We start from the raw sequence: 18387 nt of genomic DNA, 5'->3' as shown, positions 1-18387 counted from the left end.
ATGCTGCTACTTCGGTCCTTCCAGCCACATGGTGTAAACTTAATTAAAACTCGTAACACGCTGGAGAATTTTCGCTGACCTTTTCTATATTACAAAGTAAATAACCACTCGATTTTATTAGATAATTAAGTAGAAACTACGTTTTTCTGATGTACTTCAATAATTGAAGGGCTCGGATGTAAAACGTGGTAAGTGACATTTTGGTATTTTTTTTAATTACAAAGTAAAATGTGCCATCCTTATATTTTCGAGTAAAATTACCATGTCATACAATTTGCATTGGACTCAATGAAGCCTTGTGAAATTGGTAAACACAATACGAAAACAATATATATACAGTATAGCTTCTAAGAAATTACCAAAATGTCACTTACCATGTTTTACACCCGAGCCCTTCAATTGAAATTCAAATTACAAGATTGGTTGATTTGGTTGATTTAGTGTTTTAAGTTCACTTTATGCACAGTAAGGCTAATCGGGACTAGATCTACAGTTTAAAGTGGAATCCGAAGCACTATGTGCCTCCACCGGATATCGAACCCGGGACCTCTTGTTTACAAGGCGACGACGACCAGTGCAGAACGAACGAGGAACTCAAATTACAAGAAGAGATACAGATAAACACTACTTTTATCTTAGATATTCTTATAATTTGTCTTAGATTCCTCTTCTTGAAAAAATTATAAAATTACGTACGTTTGCAATGTTACAATTCCGAATTCCTTACTTTAGCTGAGAACGGTTAAAAATATTATTTGTATTATACTGTGATAGAAATTTATGTGATGATTATAGGTACCATGACTTGCAATTATAAATATATGTATAAGTACACTGTAGCCGGCGGAGTTGTTAGCAATGCGCGCTGCGACTCCGAGGGTCGCAGGTTCGAATCCCGGCCTGGGCATTGGTGTTCTTTGTGAGTGTCCCTTCATCAATTTCATCGTATCACAACTCTTCCCCATTTTTGCTATTATAGGCTAATAAAGTGACAGAAATGCGAAGTAGAATAAACTAAATCAATCAATCAAGTACAGAGTAGTAAGGACATACGGTGTAATCTAACACTATATTTAATGAGGTAGGGGTTTCCCGACGGCGTAGTGTTAACGTCGTTGCCTTGTAATCAAGGGGTATCGGGTTCGATACACACTGGAGGCACATTGCACAGTGGTTCAGATCCCACTTTAAACTGTAGGTTGAGTCCCGATTAGTGTATCTGCACATAAAGTAGACTTACAACAAAAATTCAAAAAACAAGTATTGATCTCCAGTTCGCATCGTATTGGAGAAGCACCAAGTTCTTTTCTAGAAAATAAAGTTATTCCAATAATATAAATATGCACTAATATAATATTATAATTGTTAAGTTCCAGTGTTTCAAACTTTCTATAATCAAGCTATTTCTCCGCCATTGTTTTATTTTTTTATTTATTTTACCTGTAAGAAAGCAAATGTTTATCCTGTCAGACTATCACCGCCTGAAGAGATGTGAAGCATATATACTCTGTCCCATTTATCTCTGAAGCAGGCGAACGAAAACAAGTTTTTGCGCAAGTAGTGACACGAGACGACTCCATCAATGAACACGTGAGAGGAACAGGATTGCGTGGAGGGAGGGGGTCAAAGCGGCTGCAGTTACCAGCCTTCCCACCAGCGAGAATTGCTTCGCTCTGCCCATTCGACGCCCCCCCCCTTCTCTGCCGCTATGCGCGGTCTTGCTCCAAAGTTAACTGGGACAGAGTATAGAAGTTATCATTGAGTCAAAACCAACTGGCGACCTTGAAGCAAAGGAAGAGAAGTAAGTTCCTCACCATCCAATCCCCGAGCATTCTCCATCATTGCTGGATTCCTGATGATGGTCTTCAGGCAATAAGACACAACCATTACAAATAGAGTTGGCCTACTTTCGCAGAAGTGAGTAACTCTCGGATCTCGGTTCGCGGAACGACTCTTGCCTGGCTTCAATCGATTATGTGATAAGTTTCCGCGAGGAGTCGCGTGTTTTCGGAGACAACGTTCCATCAGAAGTCGTGGCGAAACATCATTAAGAACCTGGTGAAGGGATCTGAGAAGCGCTTCGCCTCTTTTGTCAGAGTTGAAGTATGATGAAAGTAAACACACGCAGAAAACAGTTTCGATAATCCATATGTAATTATGCTACCGACCTGTTGACCTTAATTAATTCGCAAATTAATTTAGGACTTGATCTCTCTTTTGTAGCTGGCGTAACGTCTCCTTTATATCTTTATTGCTTCCATGTCGGTATCAACGTCAAAGGCTATTTTGTCGGTTGGTGTCCGCGGAAACAATAGATTCATTTTCTCTTAGGCTCTCTTGCCTAACACCACCCCTTTATGCTCAGGCTTTTACTATTGAACCTGATTTTTATGCTTCTGAAACAAAGCATTCCGATCTTGGCATGCTTTGAATAGGCAAGTATTCAATGCCGCGTAGGACAAATACCTTGCAAAATATGCAATCAGCTATCTGGATTATGGGGATATCGTAGAATAGTGTTATGAACCCTATTTATCTCTTATGTAGCCAATAATAGGGTAAAGATAATCCTGAAATTACTGAACCTTTGCAAATTACCGTCAGATGTGTTCGCGAGTTATTCCTGACACAGGTGATGTACAATCAGTTGCTTGTAGACATAATTTTATATTCACTTTTCTTTTCTAGCCTGTTACAGAAAGCTTAAGTAAAATCAAGGAACTCAGATGTATTGTAATATAAAAATAATAATAATTAAAGTAATAATCACCTTCATTTAGAAATAAAAAAAAACTTTTAGTGAAAAATAGTGTAGTGTTTTGGTTTATCTGCTTAATAAATATGATTAAATTCTGTAATATTGAAAAATAATTCTGGATTTACAGAAAGGCGCTACTCAAAAATCGTTAGTGCGTATAAGGTACCGAAAAGTCTACACACATAAATTGCAAACGATGCACTTTTAGTGTGTCAAAATACACATAGAAATGCATGAAAGGGTATTTTTATCAGATGATGTTCTGTCTGATGCACCAAAATGTACCAATTGGGAAGACCAGGCAAGATAATTTCCAAGATAACAAATTTACACCTTTAGCTGTGTCAATTGATGCATTAAAAGTGAGATTTTGTTATCTATGAAATGATCTTGTCTGATATTTCTAATTGATGCACCAGCTGATAAAAATACCCTTTTATATACTTCTATGTGTATTTTGACACACTAAAAGTGCATCATTTGCTGTTTATGCAAGTTAATATGTTATTGGAGTCAGAATATATGTACCAATTTACACGTCTTGGGTTCTGTGTGTACACCTCATTTCCACTTAGTACACCCTGGTAACTACAGTCTTGCAAGCCACCGATGCTCTGGCGCTTGGACCCACGGCCAGTATAATCTTCTGTGAGATCGTGTTGTTCTCTGTCCTTATTTGTACCGAGTGTCCTTTTTTATTTATCTTCTCCCCACCTTTTATTTTTTTATATCCAAGAAATGTTTTGATTTCTTCAGCTTTTGTTTCTAACCAACATATTTTATTTTTTGTAATGGTCCTGTCTTTAGTTTTGTTTTAGTTAAAGGGCTTATCCCTGCGTTGTCTTATCGGGAAATAATAGCTTATGTACTGATGTGCCCATAATTATGTATATATATATATATATATATATATATATATATATATATATATATATATATATATATATATACACCTAGGTATATTACATATATATTACATATATATGCATATAAAATATATATAAAACCAATCAAAAAACGTTAAACGTTTTGAAATGATTCGAATGTTAAAATTGGACGAAATAACGTAAGTGTTGATGCATGTGATGCGCAGTCGTGATGCGACCTCCAGCGTAAACAACGACCTCCAATTCGCCGTCAGAATCAGTCACGGTGTGGACTAGTACGAGATCGAAATCCACGTCGAGGTCTGCCGTGTGGAAGATTTACCATATATCGACACCTACTAAGGTAAGGCAACTACTTCACAGTTTTCTACATTTTTAACAGTTTTTAAGTGTTACACTTTCATAAACCGGGCATCCATTTCTATGACCCTCCATGTAATAACGCTAAAAAATATTTCCCAATTATCGCAGCGATGATATAATGATTTTGAATTGACTTTTAAGTTCACTTTATGCACATAATGGCTAATCGAGACTGAACCTGCAATTTAAAGTGGGATCCGAACTACTATGTGCTTTCAACGGGTATGAAAGCCAGCGCCCCTTGATTACAAAGCAATAACGTTACCACTACGTCATCAGAGAGGCCCGGTTCCTAAAATGAAACGATATTGATATAAAATAGACAAATAATGTACTTGACTGGATAGTTTTACAATCTGGACACAAGTGTCATTTTGGAATCATTAAAACACACCTTAACATTCTAATGTAATGCCAGGCAATCCTCGTTGTTATACAAATCAAGAGACAATACAGAATGTAACGTTGTTTTCCAAGATAAGTTCTAGGAATTTCACGTGTTTTTCAAATATGCTCCTAAAAAGGCGCCGATCTCCATGGCGAAGTGGTTAGCACAGAGCGATAAGATGTCAAGAGTTCCGGGTTCGAATCCCGGGTGTTCTTTGTGATTTTCCCTTCATCACTTTCATCATATCATCACTCATCCTCATCTTCGCGATTAGGCAAAATTGGGAGAAATGCGACGTAAAATAACATAATTAAATCAATCAAACAAATCTAAAGACTGCAATTTTCTCTTGGATGTACAAAATATTGGCGGTGCTACGTTCCTCTTTGTCCTCTTTGGTGTAAAAAACATTTCAATACCTGATATACAAACATACCTCACAAATCTAGGTTTGTATCATTGTTCTATTTTTATCATGTTACTGTGCTATTATCATCCTCTTGTGTAGATCAGTGTTTCTCAACCGCCGGCCCGCGACCCGGTACCTGGCCCTGCCATCAATTATACCGGTCCGTGAGAGATTCTTCTGATATTTGACATCTTATTGCGCAGCAATTTTCAGCAACAGATATTTTGAAGTGGATATATTCTGATTAATAGTAATTCTTGAGAGTCTGAAATGAAACATGCCAATAAAAATCAACACTTGCCAAATTAATTTAATGATATTGGCTAGAGGAGACTTAAAGACTCCATTAAATAAAGTCGTTGTCAATTAATTTAAATCAAATGTTATATTTGTCAACAATCCTAGACGTAATCAAACTAATATTATTTATGATTATGCCATAATATATTTATTAATAGTTAATTTCAAGGGTACGTATTAATTGCTGTATAAAGTTAAAATATAGAAACATAATTAAGAGTACATTTGTTGAGATCGGGACATCGACTTTTAGAAAAATAATATACTGGGCTGTGAGCTCACGAAGGTTAAGAATCACTGATTTATACTCTGTCCGAGCTATCTCTAGAGAAACTGAACGAAAACAAGTCTCTGCGCAAGTAGTGAAGCGAGTAGGCTCCGCCAATGAACACGTGAGAGCAAATCTGATTGCGTGGAGGGGAGTGACTGCAATTACCAGCCTTCGCATCAGCGTGTACTGCTTCGCTCTACCCACGTGATTTCTCCTCTTTCTCTGCCGTTATGCGCGACCTTGCTCCAGATATACCCTAGAGAGAGTATAGACTATTCTACGGGCTATTCGGGATAAGGTGTAGCGTGCATCAAATTAACACTTCACTCAACAGCAAATTGAATCGTAAGAGGACTTGTTCGATATGTCCTAATAATCAAGGCATTATACATTTTTTGTTCAGTCCAAAGTAACTTCCGTACATGGGCGTCCGGAAGGGAGGTGGGGCAAGGGGGGCCGTGCCCCCCTGGAAAATGAAAGTCAACCAAAAATTATATATTTTTGACATATAATTTCATTTCAGCCACAACAATATGTATTAATTATTGTATGAATATGATAAATTCAAATTTAAGCAATGTTTTTTGAGGGAACAATACTATTATTGGGGAAAATGTGCCTTGTTTGCCCCCCTGGAAAAAAATACCTTCCTTGCCCCTCCCTGGAAAAAATCCTGCGGACGTCCATGCTTCCGTAATGCAAACATGGCCTCGTATGATCCTGTTGCACGTTCGAAAGTTAGATGATGGAGGAAGCCGCACAGAGTCCGTAAACAATTATTTTCCAAGAAGTGTACGTTAACAGAATTGCCCTTGTGTGTTGTCAAATTCCGACGGTAGTTAATTGGGTTTTGCTGTGGATTTGGAGCGATGCCTGGAACTGCAGAAAGTTTGGCCGTCCGCCAAAGAACTCGAAAGAACATTGCGTGATGAAGAACGTTAATCCAAAACGAGCGTAAATTGTTTACACGACTCAACACACACATCCCGAAGCGAATGAAAGGCGGAAGGTAGACATCATATTTTTAAGCTGAATAACGAGATTTTCTGGATCGTGCTTGCTTTCGTTCTCAACGTCACTATACTCATGTGTTAGGGTTATGTAAACCAAAGAGTTATATTTCATAACATATGTAAACATTTGTACATAGGTTTTAAATATTATTTTTTCCTATGGATTCCAAAGCATATGGAAACCTTATACATCAAATGGAACAGAATACATTACATGAAACATGGAACATATAATAATCAGATTTTTTTTTTTTTAATTTTCATCAATTTGTCCTACTTTGGTTCTGGAAAGTTAAATGTTAAGAATATTTATGAGCATCAGTAGATGTTTCGAGGTGCAAACAGTATTATTTCTCTATACAGGTTGTCTCAAAACTAATAGCGCAAACTGACACAGGTGAAAGTACACGATAATAGAAACAAAAAAGTCTCAGTAAACATGAGTCTGCAAACGAGCCGTTTTCGAGATATTCGCAAATGTGTGATTACAAGCCGCCACTGACTTCATTGTTTGTAAACGTCCTCCTTGTTGGTAAAATGCTTTCGAACACCCCCGGTTAATTTCAGAATTGGTCAAAAGCATGTACAATTATCTGTACTGATTGTATCCATCCTGTTTGATTACAACGCCACCTCTCGGAAATGTTCTGTTTGTAAATAAAGAGCAAACCTCGGAACGCGCAAGGAGTAAAGCACTCGGTGTTTTCAAAATGCAATCAGTGATGGCTTGTAACCACATTATTAGCATTTTACCAACTAGGACGACGTTTACAAACAATGAAGTCAGTGGCGGCTTGTAATCACACATTTGCGATTATCTCGAAAACGGCTCGTTTGCAGACCCATGTTTACTGAGACTTTTTTGCTTCTATTATCGTGTCAGTTTGCTCTATTACTTGTGAGACACCCTGTGTATTATCGCCGTCATCTGTAATCAAGGGATCCCTGGTTCGATATCCGGTGAGGGCACATAGTGTTTCGGCCTCCACTTTAAACTGTAGTGGTCCCGATTAATCTATATGTGCATGAAGTGGACTTAAAGCAATAAAAAGTCTCATAAACATATCATTCTTTTCTTGTAGTCGTTGCCATAACAACTCGTAATTTCTTGATGTATGATAAAATTGAATTATGACGACACACTATTGTGACATGAAACATTGTTCTACCTAGGCTCTCATGTTGTAGTGATGGTGTATGGAATGATTTCAACCCTCGATACCAGAGGAAATTACGTTGCTTGAAGGACTAAAGATAACTAATGTCAACTTAAGAGACACACGAAGATAAAATAATTTAGTCCTTGTTATTTGTTTACCTTAAAAATGAAGTTTAAGGCCATTTTAGAACACGTTTACGGCAGACAACCACGGAATGTAACATGAGTAGTTCTATTTATTCTGATGTCATGAATTCTTGTACGGAAAAAAATATAAATGATTGCTCCCTAAGCGATCACTAACATTAATGTCCATCAATTACTAAACAAGAATGCATGCAATTGTATTTTAAGATTGATATCTAAGTTCTTCCCCAACGTGTTCATATTACTGGATGCCTAAAGCGCAATTCATAAGCAGTGACATGTCTCTCAGTTACTTTTACTTCTATCGTATATTCTGACATTGATGAAACGTTTGTATATTCATTATCGTTTTTTGACTATCATGTGAGAGACTTTAAGGTCACCATATTTCTCCCACACTAAGAAACATGTATTGATTCTTAAACGGTTGCTGTATATATGTTCATATATGCAGAGATCTTTCTTTTCTGGTAGTCTCTCGTTTGATTGGTTTGGTTTGGTTTGAGTTGGTTTTAAGTCCACTTTGTGCACAGTAAGGCTAATCGGGACTGGACCTACAGTTTAAAGTGGAATCCGAACCACTATCTTCCTCCACCGGGTATAGAACCCGGGACCCCTTGATTACAAGGCGACGACGCTACCACTGGGGTCTCGTTTGAGTAATGCAGAAGAATTGTACTTAATTTCTGTTTGTCAAAGTTCAAATCCACTTTATGCTCACTTATGCTAATCGGGACTGACTCTGCAGTTAAAGTGTGATTCGAGAACCACTGTGAAACGTTTCCACCAGGGATAGACCCTAGGATCCTCACATTTGGAGAATGTCATTGACAATGGAGAAAATGTATTGTTGATTAAGTTTGCTGTGATTCTATTCCATTCCATATGTATACGGTGAGTGGACTATTAACGGTCACACTAGGTGAAAATGTTTTCTTTTTTAAGAAAAATCCTTCAATGGAACTCATATATATATATATATATATATATATATATATATGTGTGTGTGTGTGTGTGTGTGTGTGTGTGTGTGTGTGTAGATCTGTATGTTCTTTTGTTTCTTCATCGCCTGGAGCAATTTCAACCAAACATATTACACGTATCACTTGCAATCTGGAAAGAATACTTTGGGGTAAAACACCCCTGGCACACCTAGGCGTGGGGTAGGAAGGGTTGACATGTAAAAAAAAAATCGAAAACGACTAATATTAAATTCCGCACAATCAGACATCCCTGACTCTATGCAATCCCGCACAACGATAGTGTTTCTCGGGTTGTCTAACATTCAGGCTGATATGATTTTGTGCTGCAAAAACTTGTGGAATCCATAGTCTTCGTGACACTCTTAATGCGGTTCAACTTCACCACGTATCGGCATGGGGGGTGAGAGGGGATGAAAAATAAAATGTCACAAATGACCTAGATTAATGTCGAATCCATAGTTTTCGGAGTCGTTAAGCTAATTGGTGACATTCACGATCACATTTAAAATTAGTTACATTTTACACTATAGTTAGAATTCATTAGTTTCCTCTGTAATACAAGATTGGGATAAATAAACACCTGGGAAATGCCGGGTAATCATCTAGTTAGTTATTAATAAGAGAGATCTAAGTCGATTGTTCTACATACGCATTTTCATTTAGGAGAAAAAATATTATTAGATCGAAAGTGTCTTGAAAAGTTGTTTACTTAGAAAGTTCGTTTTGAGTTGGTGTACAGATTTTTGTGTGTATATATTTCTGGAGACTATAATGTACGTTATTTCACTTATACCTTTCCAATAAACGAGGTGAATAATGATACACGATTTCTGGGTAAGGTTCAGAGGTGTTCATTATTTAAAAATTCCATCATTTAAGACGGGGAATAACATCAAAATATCTTAAACCGATATAAGAAATGGACAAAAAAGCGGAAATCGTAAATTCCAGGATGTATATCAGATCCAATGTAAAACGTATGAGAAAATATATTTTGGTGAAACTGGATAAACCATAGAACACATAAGCTGTACACAATAAAGGCATGAAAGATGAGAAACTAGCTAACGGATTGAGAAAACACATTTTAAATAAAAAGCCATAGTCTACAAAAGACCAAAAATACCATGCAACAACACAAGTTATATATTTGAAACCAAAATGGCATGGCAAATACGTATTATTACTGCAGGATTAATTATGAGAAAATGAAAGAAGAATGTGAATTTATCAGAATAATGGTCGAGTCCAATTTGAGCTAAAAAAGAAATATTGGTCGAGTGTTTTATGTTGAGTCTGTTCTAACGTTGTCACATTCAGAGAGAGGGAAACCAATCTTTACATTGTACGTCAGACAAACGTATTGTGAAGCCTGAGATCCCAGGTCCGAATCCTAGCCGAGTCAATGATGGCTTCATTTAATTTGTCTCATTAACCATTTTATCTGTTCAACATTCATTCTTATCGTCGCGATTAACACAATAAGTGAAAGAGCGACGTTTTTGAACTAAAACAGAGTAGAATAAAAACAGACAGGTTAATACAAGACAGGAAAAGACCAAGGTGACTCAACCAACATAGATTATTCTGCCTGCCTTTATACAGTATTCTTACTTAGGGTTGCTTCTTTTAACTTTTGGCTAACCGCGACTATGAGGATAGCTTGTGATTACATGAAGATGAAAGGACACTAACATGCCAACACAAGGACTCGAACCTGGGGTCGTCAGTAGCAAGATCATGAATCCAACGCCTCTGCCACCTAGGGGACTATTAAACATCAACAGGATGCCTATGTGATTATTTTTTAATATTCTTTTTGTAAAACTGTAATTTTATACGATGCGATGTTTTAATGCCTCCTCTATACTGGGAAAGCATATTTTCAAATACAAAAAATCAGGTTGCATAACAGTGCACTATCCGCTTTAAAATATTTACTACATAGATAAGGTAATCACAATAGAACTCCGAACTTCCGAAAAGTTCGAGATTGTGCAACCACCGATATAAATTGTTCAAATCCTAATTCCTTTATCTAGAAGACCAAATCTTTTTATGCTGTTTCACTTTCAAGCAAGGGGGAGGGGATATCCGGCTTCTAAAGAATATAATCTTATTATCAGCTGTTGGTCAGTCGCTCTCCGCTGCACAAATGGGAACGGGAAGTAAATCCGTCCGTTTCTAATTCCTCAATACGCTTGCCCGTCCGGTAGAGAAAATAGCTGGAAACAGAGCAATGGAGAGGATTACGTATCGTTCTGGAATCGTTCAGGTTGTTTGTAAACTTTGATTACTCGCAGTTCTGAGGCGAGAAGTGTGAATGCAAGAAAGCACGCGAGCTCTAATGAGAAGTGGCTATATCATTTAAAAGTAAAAGAAAAGATACTTCCTGTCCATCGCACCGTACCGTGAAAGCAGGTGTGGGGTGTGGGCGTACACTCTCTCCAGGGAATCTGTGGAGCAAGGCCGCGCATAAAGGCAAAGTAGGGGAGAAAGCAAAGCAGTACACGCTGCTGGAAAGTCTCGTAACTGCAGTTGCTGTTCCCCCTCCACTCTATCCCGTTCCCTCGCACTTGATCATTAGTCGAGCCCTCTGGTATCACTACTTGCGCATAGACTTCCTTTCGTTCGCTTGCTCCAGAGATTCCCGGACAGAGTATAGGGCCCCACTCATTCGCTGTCTCAGCGATTGTGGAGTCGATGTGATCAGCACCATGCTTCGGCCACCTTTGACTGGCAGGGTTGCCAAGGGTATCCATTTCTTAGAGGCACATTGGAGTGGAAAAATGTATAATTACGAACTGTTCTATGTCAAACGAAGTAGATAAGAAAATAAATATATTTGATACATTTACCTTTCTACGTGGGGCTTAGTATGTAGAACGAATGATTCAAGAACTAATTTTACGGAAAATATAAATTTTGAGGTTGAAATTACGGAAAATATAAGCAATGCGGATTTAACATACATTATTTTTTCTGTACAGTCTGTCCCAGGAGTCTGTGGAGCAAGTCGCGAAAACAGGTAGAGAACTGAAGAAAGCAAGCTGGTGGAGCGAAGCATATAGGTACAGTACGCGTTGCTGCAAACCACTGGAATCTGCAGTTGCTTTTGCCTCTCCGTGCAATCCCCTTCCCTATCGCGCGTACATTGGTCGAGCCCTCTCGAGTCACCACTTGCGCGGACGACTTGTTCTCTTCTCGTTCGCTTGCTCCACAGACTGCTTCCGGCCTCCGTGGCGGAGTGGTTAGCACAACGTGCTACGCCATGGGTTCCGTGTTCGAGTCCCGGGCTGGGCATGGGTGTTCTTTGTGAGTGTCCTTTTATTAGTTTCATCACTCATCCTCATCATCGCGGTTAGCCAAAAGTGGAAGAAAAGCGAAGCAAAATAAATGAATCGACGACCCCTGGGACAGCTATGTAGAACTTACATTAACGAATACATCAAAATATTCCCTTTAAAGATGTCATCTTCACCAGTTTACAAGACTTAATGCGATTTTTCAGTTTTGTAGATAAAAACTGTATTTTTTCCGCAACTAATGAGCATTAGTGATTAGTAATTAACATCTACGTATTGCTTTCAAACTGCGATAAATTGATCAGGAACCAGTTTACTCTTCTACTCCATAGGTTAATTTAGGTTACCAAATTCACAATTCAATTGATAGATTTGTTTTATTTTTTTTTTTTTTTGCTTTCTATTATTTTTGGCTCATTTTTTTGCTATATACAAAGATAAGATATCTTCAATTACAGAGGCATTGAAACAACATAAATAATGTAAATATGAATAATAATGAAATTAAATACCATGCTCACATATTACATGGATATAACTACAACATAAATATATTTACACAGAGTACTGAAATGCTCATATAAAATATGTATAAGCTATTCATTAGCCCACAACCAATACAGGGAGTACCGGGACTAGATAAGATTTGTCCAGAATAAATATAACCATAATAGGAAATAAATAACAAAGAAATAAATTCAATAAAATAAATTCATATACATATTAATGGACATATATCCATACATACATACATATATCTACATTATACATACACACACAATGCATTAACCAACTGTGAAAGTGTCTGTCAAGTGTTTCTATTATGGCATTTTTATAATCCAAATTATTAAAACTAAGATCAATATTTAGATTTGTTGACGTTATTCTTTTTTACATACTACTGATTCTAATTAATGGTGATTGTTTGTACTTTTCAGTTATAGGGATCAAGTATAGCAATGTTTCTTCTTAAATTACATGTACTAGCACTGAAGACTCATCGCGAAGACAATATACATAAATGTCGTCTTTCATGATATCTACTGCGGCGATAAAAACAATGGTAGAATGTATAGTACTTATAATGAAATAAATAAGTAAAATCTATTTGCTATTAATTTAAATTTCTTCCCTACAATAATGTGCCTCAGGATATTTCTACTGTATTCTCATGTTTCTTAATTAACAATTTCACTCACGGCCAGTTTCCGACTGAACTCATCCCAATTGTATTTTTCGTATAAATAATCTGTATATGAAAATTATATATGTATTATCAATCCACCTGATGATAGCATGGCTGAAATTACATAACTCACTTTCCTGTTACAATAAGAATAAATCAACTTTGATTTGCTAATGAAATATTTTCATTTTCTTTCCAGATATCAAGAATTCTGAAGATTCAGCTATTTGAAAAACAAGTAAGTCTTTTTGGAAATCATATATAATCCTGCTTCCAAATGTTGTTAGTGATGTAAGGAATTTCGCCGTATCTAACTTGAATGCAGTCGTTCTGGAACCGTCAACGTGGCCAAAGTGGAGAAATTTTCGATAGACGTGTCATTCTTGATATAAGCGGTAAAATCGGTTTTATCTTCAAATCGTTCATAATATAGCTTGATTAACTAGAGGTGGACTTCGACGAAAATCATGTGATACGTCCTCCTGAATATTTCCATTACACTAATCTCATCCAAAAAACAATTTTTGGAGCTGTATAACAATTCTTGACATTTCGTCAATTACATTAACACTTTGATCTCCATCCTTTAATAAATTAAGTAATATTTAATGTATTGAAGGTAATCAGGTTTATGACAAACACTCTGTTCCCGCAACCTCCAGAGCGAGCGAACGAAAACAAGTTCTCTGTGACTCGAGAGAGCTTGAGCAATGAACGCGTGAGAGGGAAAGCGAGTGAATGGAGGGGAAAAGGCGGCTGCAGGTACCAGCCGTTTACAGCAGCGCGCGCTGTTTTGTTTAGCGAACTCGCTTTCTACACTTTTATACCGTTATGCACGGCCTTGCTATTCCCGTGTTATGAATAGACTGAGGAATTATATGCAAATACGTTTTTATTGGAAAGGCATATTTCAGAAAAAATGTGTTTTCTTACGCGTTTTATCAAACAATGTAAGTAAATGAAACCATATTTGCGTTGAATATTTTGGCTCTTTAGACCATGAATGCATATTTTGTTTTATTTTGCCCGCATATTTCTTTGCAGAATATATCAGTGTAATTACTTCAAATGTGCGAAATATAAGGTTTTCCGAAAACTAATTTGTATACCTATTCAAAGACGCGTCTCCTCAATTAACACGTAGCAACCAACCACGATACGGATGCAATCAAGTTCCCAGTGAGTCACCTCACTCTGCACAGGGCGTCGAGGGTAGTAACGACATTGATGGAACCTTGCCATTTTAGGATCACCTTTGTGTTGATCCATTCTGTTATTTAGCAAAATGATTTTCCCTTGAGTTGTAAGATGACTAAGGAAAAGTGTCCTTTGAGTTCAAATGTGTGAGAGTGGATTGACAGCAAGTAACGACTACTGAAATACATGCTGGCCGAGGAAAGAGGATATTTGTGACTGACAATCTCATTTCGTTTACAAATATGCATTTTGTATGTAATACTTGAGGCAAAAGTCCATTTGAAAAGTCATTCCAATCTGGTTTGGCGGAGGGATACACGAAAGGGTAGGGGAGAGTCGTACAGTACCGGCCACCTTAAGCTTATTGATTATAACTGATGAAGGATTAGGAGATAGTCGGATTGAACATAGTAATATGATATCTCAATGCATACTTTAAGGAACACGAGTTTAATTTCTCTGAAATGTTTCGAAACTACAAGATATACCGCTCGTAAATCGGAGGTATGGGGTGGGTCGAAAAATATCGACAAATGGGGCATCTGGAGCAAATTTTTTTAAATGGAACGATATACAATAACATGCATAATATAAAAGAGCACACGCAGAGAAACACAACGCCGTTAGTCTCATGCATCTACTGCACATAGGAACGAAGATATGGCCATGTGAAAATATGTAAACAAACTAACAAGTTGCCCACTTGACCGTCAGTACCACGGCATGTAAGACTTCTCAGGTGCCTGACAGAACTACCTTTACACAGAGCAAGTTTTGATAGCAGGTCCACGAGATCGTGTTAGTTCATAGCAAGCAGTCGTAGTGGTAAGGGCGAAGATTATGGTGTTCACAAACATAGAAAAAGCGGACATGATCCTGATTTATGGGGAATGCCGAAAGAATGCCTCAGAAGCCTACCGTGTGTACGCAGAGAGATATCCGGACAGACGACAGCCATCTCGACATCTGTTTGGTAAGTTATTTATTAAATTAAGAGACACCGGAAGTGTAACACCACGAGCACGTGTGCGGAACAAGCCAACTACAGGTGAGGCAGGTGCAACAAATGTTCTCGCCGCTGTTGCTGTGAATCCGCACGTTAGCTCCCGTGAAATTGCCAGGGATGCTGGGATGAGTCAGCGAAGTGTATTGCGCATTCTGCACACACACAAGTTTCACCCATATCATATCTCCCTCCATCAGGAACTTCACGGGAATGATTTTGTGGACCGTGTTCGGTTTTGCACATGGATGTTACGACACGACACACCCGATTTGTCACGTATCCTCTTCACTGACGAAGCAACTTTTACCAATCATGGAAATGTCATCCTAAGGAACATGCACTATTGGTCGGTGACAAATCCACATTGACTTCGCCAAGTGGAACGCCAGCGCGCTTGGAGTGTGAACGTGTGGTGTGGTATAGTGGGTGAACATCTCATTGGCCCTTTTTTTATACATGGGACACTGAATGCTGACCGATACATACAGTTTTTACAACATGAACTGCCTGTACTATTGGAGGACATACCACTTCAGACAAGGAGGGAAATGTGGTACCAACATGATGGGTGCCCAGCTCACAGTGCAAGACGCGCTACAGCATGTGTGGAATATACATTTCCAAATCGTTGGATTGGACGTGGAGGGCCTGTCAAATGGCCGGCTCATTCCCCAGATTTGACACCGTTAGACTATTTCCTGTGGGGAAAGCTTAAGGACATTGTCTACCGGGATGTGCCAACAACTCCAGAGGATATGCAACACCGCATTACTGCGGCCTGTAGGGACATTCCCTACGAGATGCTACGTTCTGTGCAACGATCTTTGCGTGGACGCCTCGTTGCCTGTATCGCAGCTGACGGCCACCACTTTGAACACACACTTTGACAGGTTTTCGCTTCTTACGCAGTGGTTCTTCGACATACTGTCATGGTCATTTTCATTATGCTGTAACACTGTCAAATACATGGTGCTGACGATGTCTACTGTATTTTTTCTTCCTTTAACACGTTCTGTTTTCATCTTGTCCAATGGCTTCCGACATCTCATACTTGTACATGCCGTGGTACTGACGGTCAAGTGGGCAACTTGTTAGTTTGTTTACATATTTTCACATGGCCATATCTTTGTTCCTATGTGCAGTAGATGCATGAGACCAACGGCGTTGTGTTTCTCTGCGTGTGCTCTTTTATATTATGCATGCTATTGTATATCGTTCCATTTAAAAAAATATGACTTTGCTCCAGATGCCCCATTTGTCGATATATTTCGACCCACCCCATACCTCCGATTTACGAGCCCCATTTGATATTATTGTTTCCCGCAAACCTCACATCGCTACTTTTTCTGGTTTCTTCGCTATTTCAGGTGGTACTTTTAGGTGCCTCACGCGGTATACAAAATACGAAAGCTGAATTTTCAATGAGTGGAAAAATTGTCGTCCAGTATAGGCCAGTATGGTGGTAACTATTGATAAATGCTTCAGATTTATGAAGAAACTGTAAACCATGTGTACAAAGGTGTGGTAGTTAACAGATGTGGAAATAAAGTCCGTTAAAGCGGAGTTGAAATAACATTTTTACAATAGTCAAAAAAATACAAAATATTTTCTTGGTATACGCATTCAACATGTGCCAAACTCCACATTCGGTACACTGAAACCAATCTTCCTCAAAGGACTCTAAACAAATTATGCATTGTGCAATTTCTAGAGTTGTCTCCTTTGTCTTCTTATTTACTGAGGGGCATAAACTTATTGTCCAAGTCTTTCATATACGAAAGTAATTGTTGTCATCAAACGTCTTCCTAAGTCAGCCCATCTGAGGTGTCAGGTCCACATCCATACCACGTTGAATTGCTGTCAATCTATCTGCTAACGTGCTTCTCGGTAAACAAAATATACTAGCTGCTTGTCTTGCTGTCATTTTGTTTCTCATTACCTCATTTACCGCTGCTTGCATGGCCTCTTCAGTCCATTTACCTCTTTTGTTGCCCTCCTCGTCTGCCATCTTACTCTGAAAACAAGAGCAAGCAGGACTACAGTAGGTACGTACAAAATTCTGTGTGGCCGATACTGGACGACACTTCGCTGGCCGATACTGTACGATCATTAGGTGGTAACAAAAGTTCTGATTACACGTTGTTTATAATCAATTTTGCTAAACTATTTACAGGTTTTCGTATCCTTATAGAATACAGATAAACATAATCTGACAATAAAATCAAACACTTACCTCGAACATGAATACCAGGACCCTAGAAATAACTCCTCTCACGCAGCCACTTGACTCTTCACAGTAACACAGGCACTGTTCTCACAATACTGCGTGAAAGCGGGTTATCCCGAACTATAGCGCACACGAATACATACCCTTCCCTCCTACTCCTATTAACTACTGCTATGTAGCGTCAAATGTCCTAACTTGCAATTGGCCGATACTGTAGGACGGCTAGTACTGTACGATTCTCCCCTAAGGACAGTCAGCGTGGAGGAATAGATGTAGAATCTTGGATACCGGGAGCAGTGCTTTGTTATTGATGGGAAAGTTGTCTTTCATATATTATTTATACTCTGTCCCAGGAGTCTGTGGAGCAAACACGAAAACAAGTCCTCTGCTCAAGTATACACTATTCCAGGGATCTCTGGAGCAAAGACACGCATAAAGGTAGAGACGGGGAGAAAGCGGGTAGGCGGAGCGAAGCAGTACACGCTGATGCAAAGGTTGGTAACTGCAGTCGCTTCTACCTTTCCACGCAATCCCGTTCCCTTGCATTTGTTCATTGTCGATCCCTCTCGAGTCACCACTGGCGTTCTCAGAGGGGTTTGAAGGGGCGACAGCCCCCGAAATTTTTAGAAAATCAAAATCAAATGAAGGCAGTAATGAAGTAGAAAAAAACAACTTAAAATGACCTCCGATACCCAAATTTGTGTTTGAATAACTTTTAAAAGAAGGTTCAAAATAGTAATTGGAGCTCGTATATACAATGATAGTACTTTCAGTACTTGTAGAGAGTC

General features: G+C 38.4%; 1 protein-coding gene across 1 annotated transcript in view; it reads left to right on the top strand.

The window, feature by feature from the left end:
- Positions 1-18387, top strand: part of mGluR (metabotropic Glutamate Receptor) — a 658640-nt gene that overhangs the window by 159692 nt on the left and 480561 nt on the right. The window contains exon 3 of the mRNA XM_083117726.1: positions 13369-13407. The gene's annotated coding sequence lies outside the window, so the exon portion shown is untranslated. The remainder of the gene's footprint in view (positions 1-13368; positions 13408-18387) is intronic.

The sequence above is a fragment of the Lepisma saccharinum genome, chromosome 2, assembly GCF_977018435.1.
Source record: "Lepisma saccharinum chromosome 2, izLepSacc3.1, whole genome shotgun sequence".
NCBI classification, from domain to species: Eukaryota; Metazoa; Arthropoda; class Insecta; order Zygentoma; family Lepismatidae; genus Lepisma; species Lepisma saccharinum.
The sequence above is the reverse complement of the archived record's forward strand: the minus strand, read 5'-3'. Positions and strand labels throughout refer to the sequence as shown.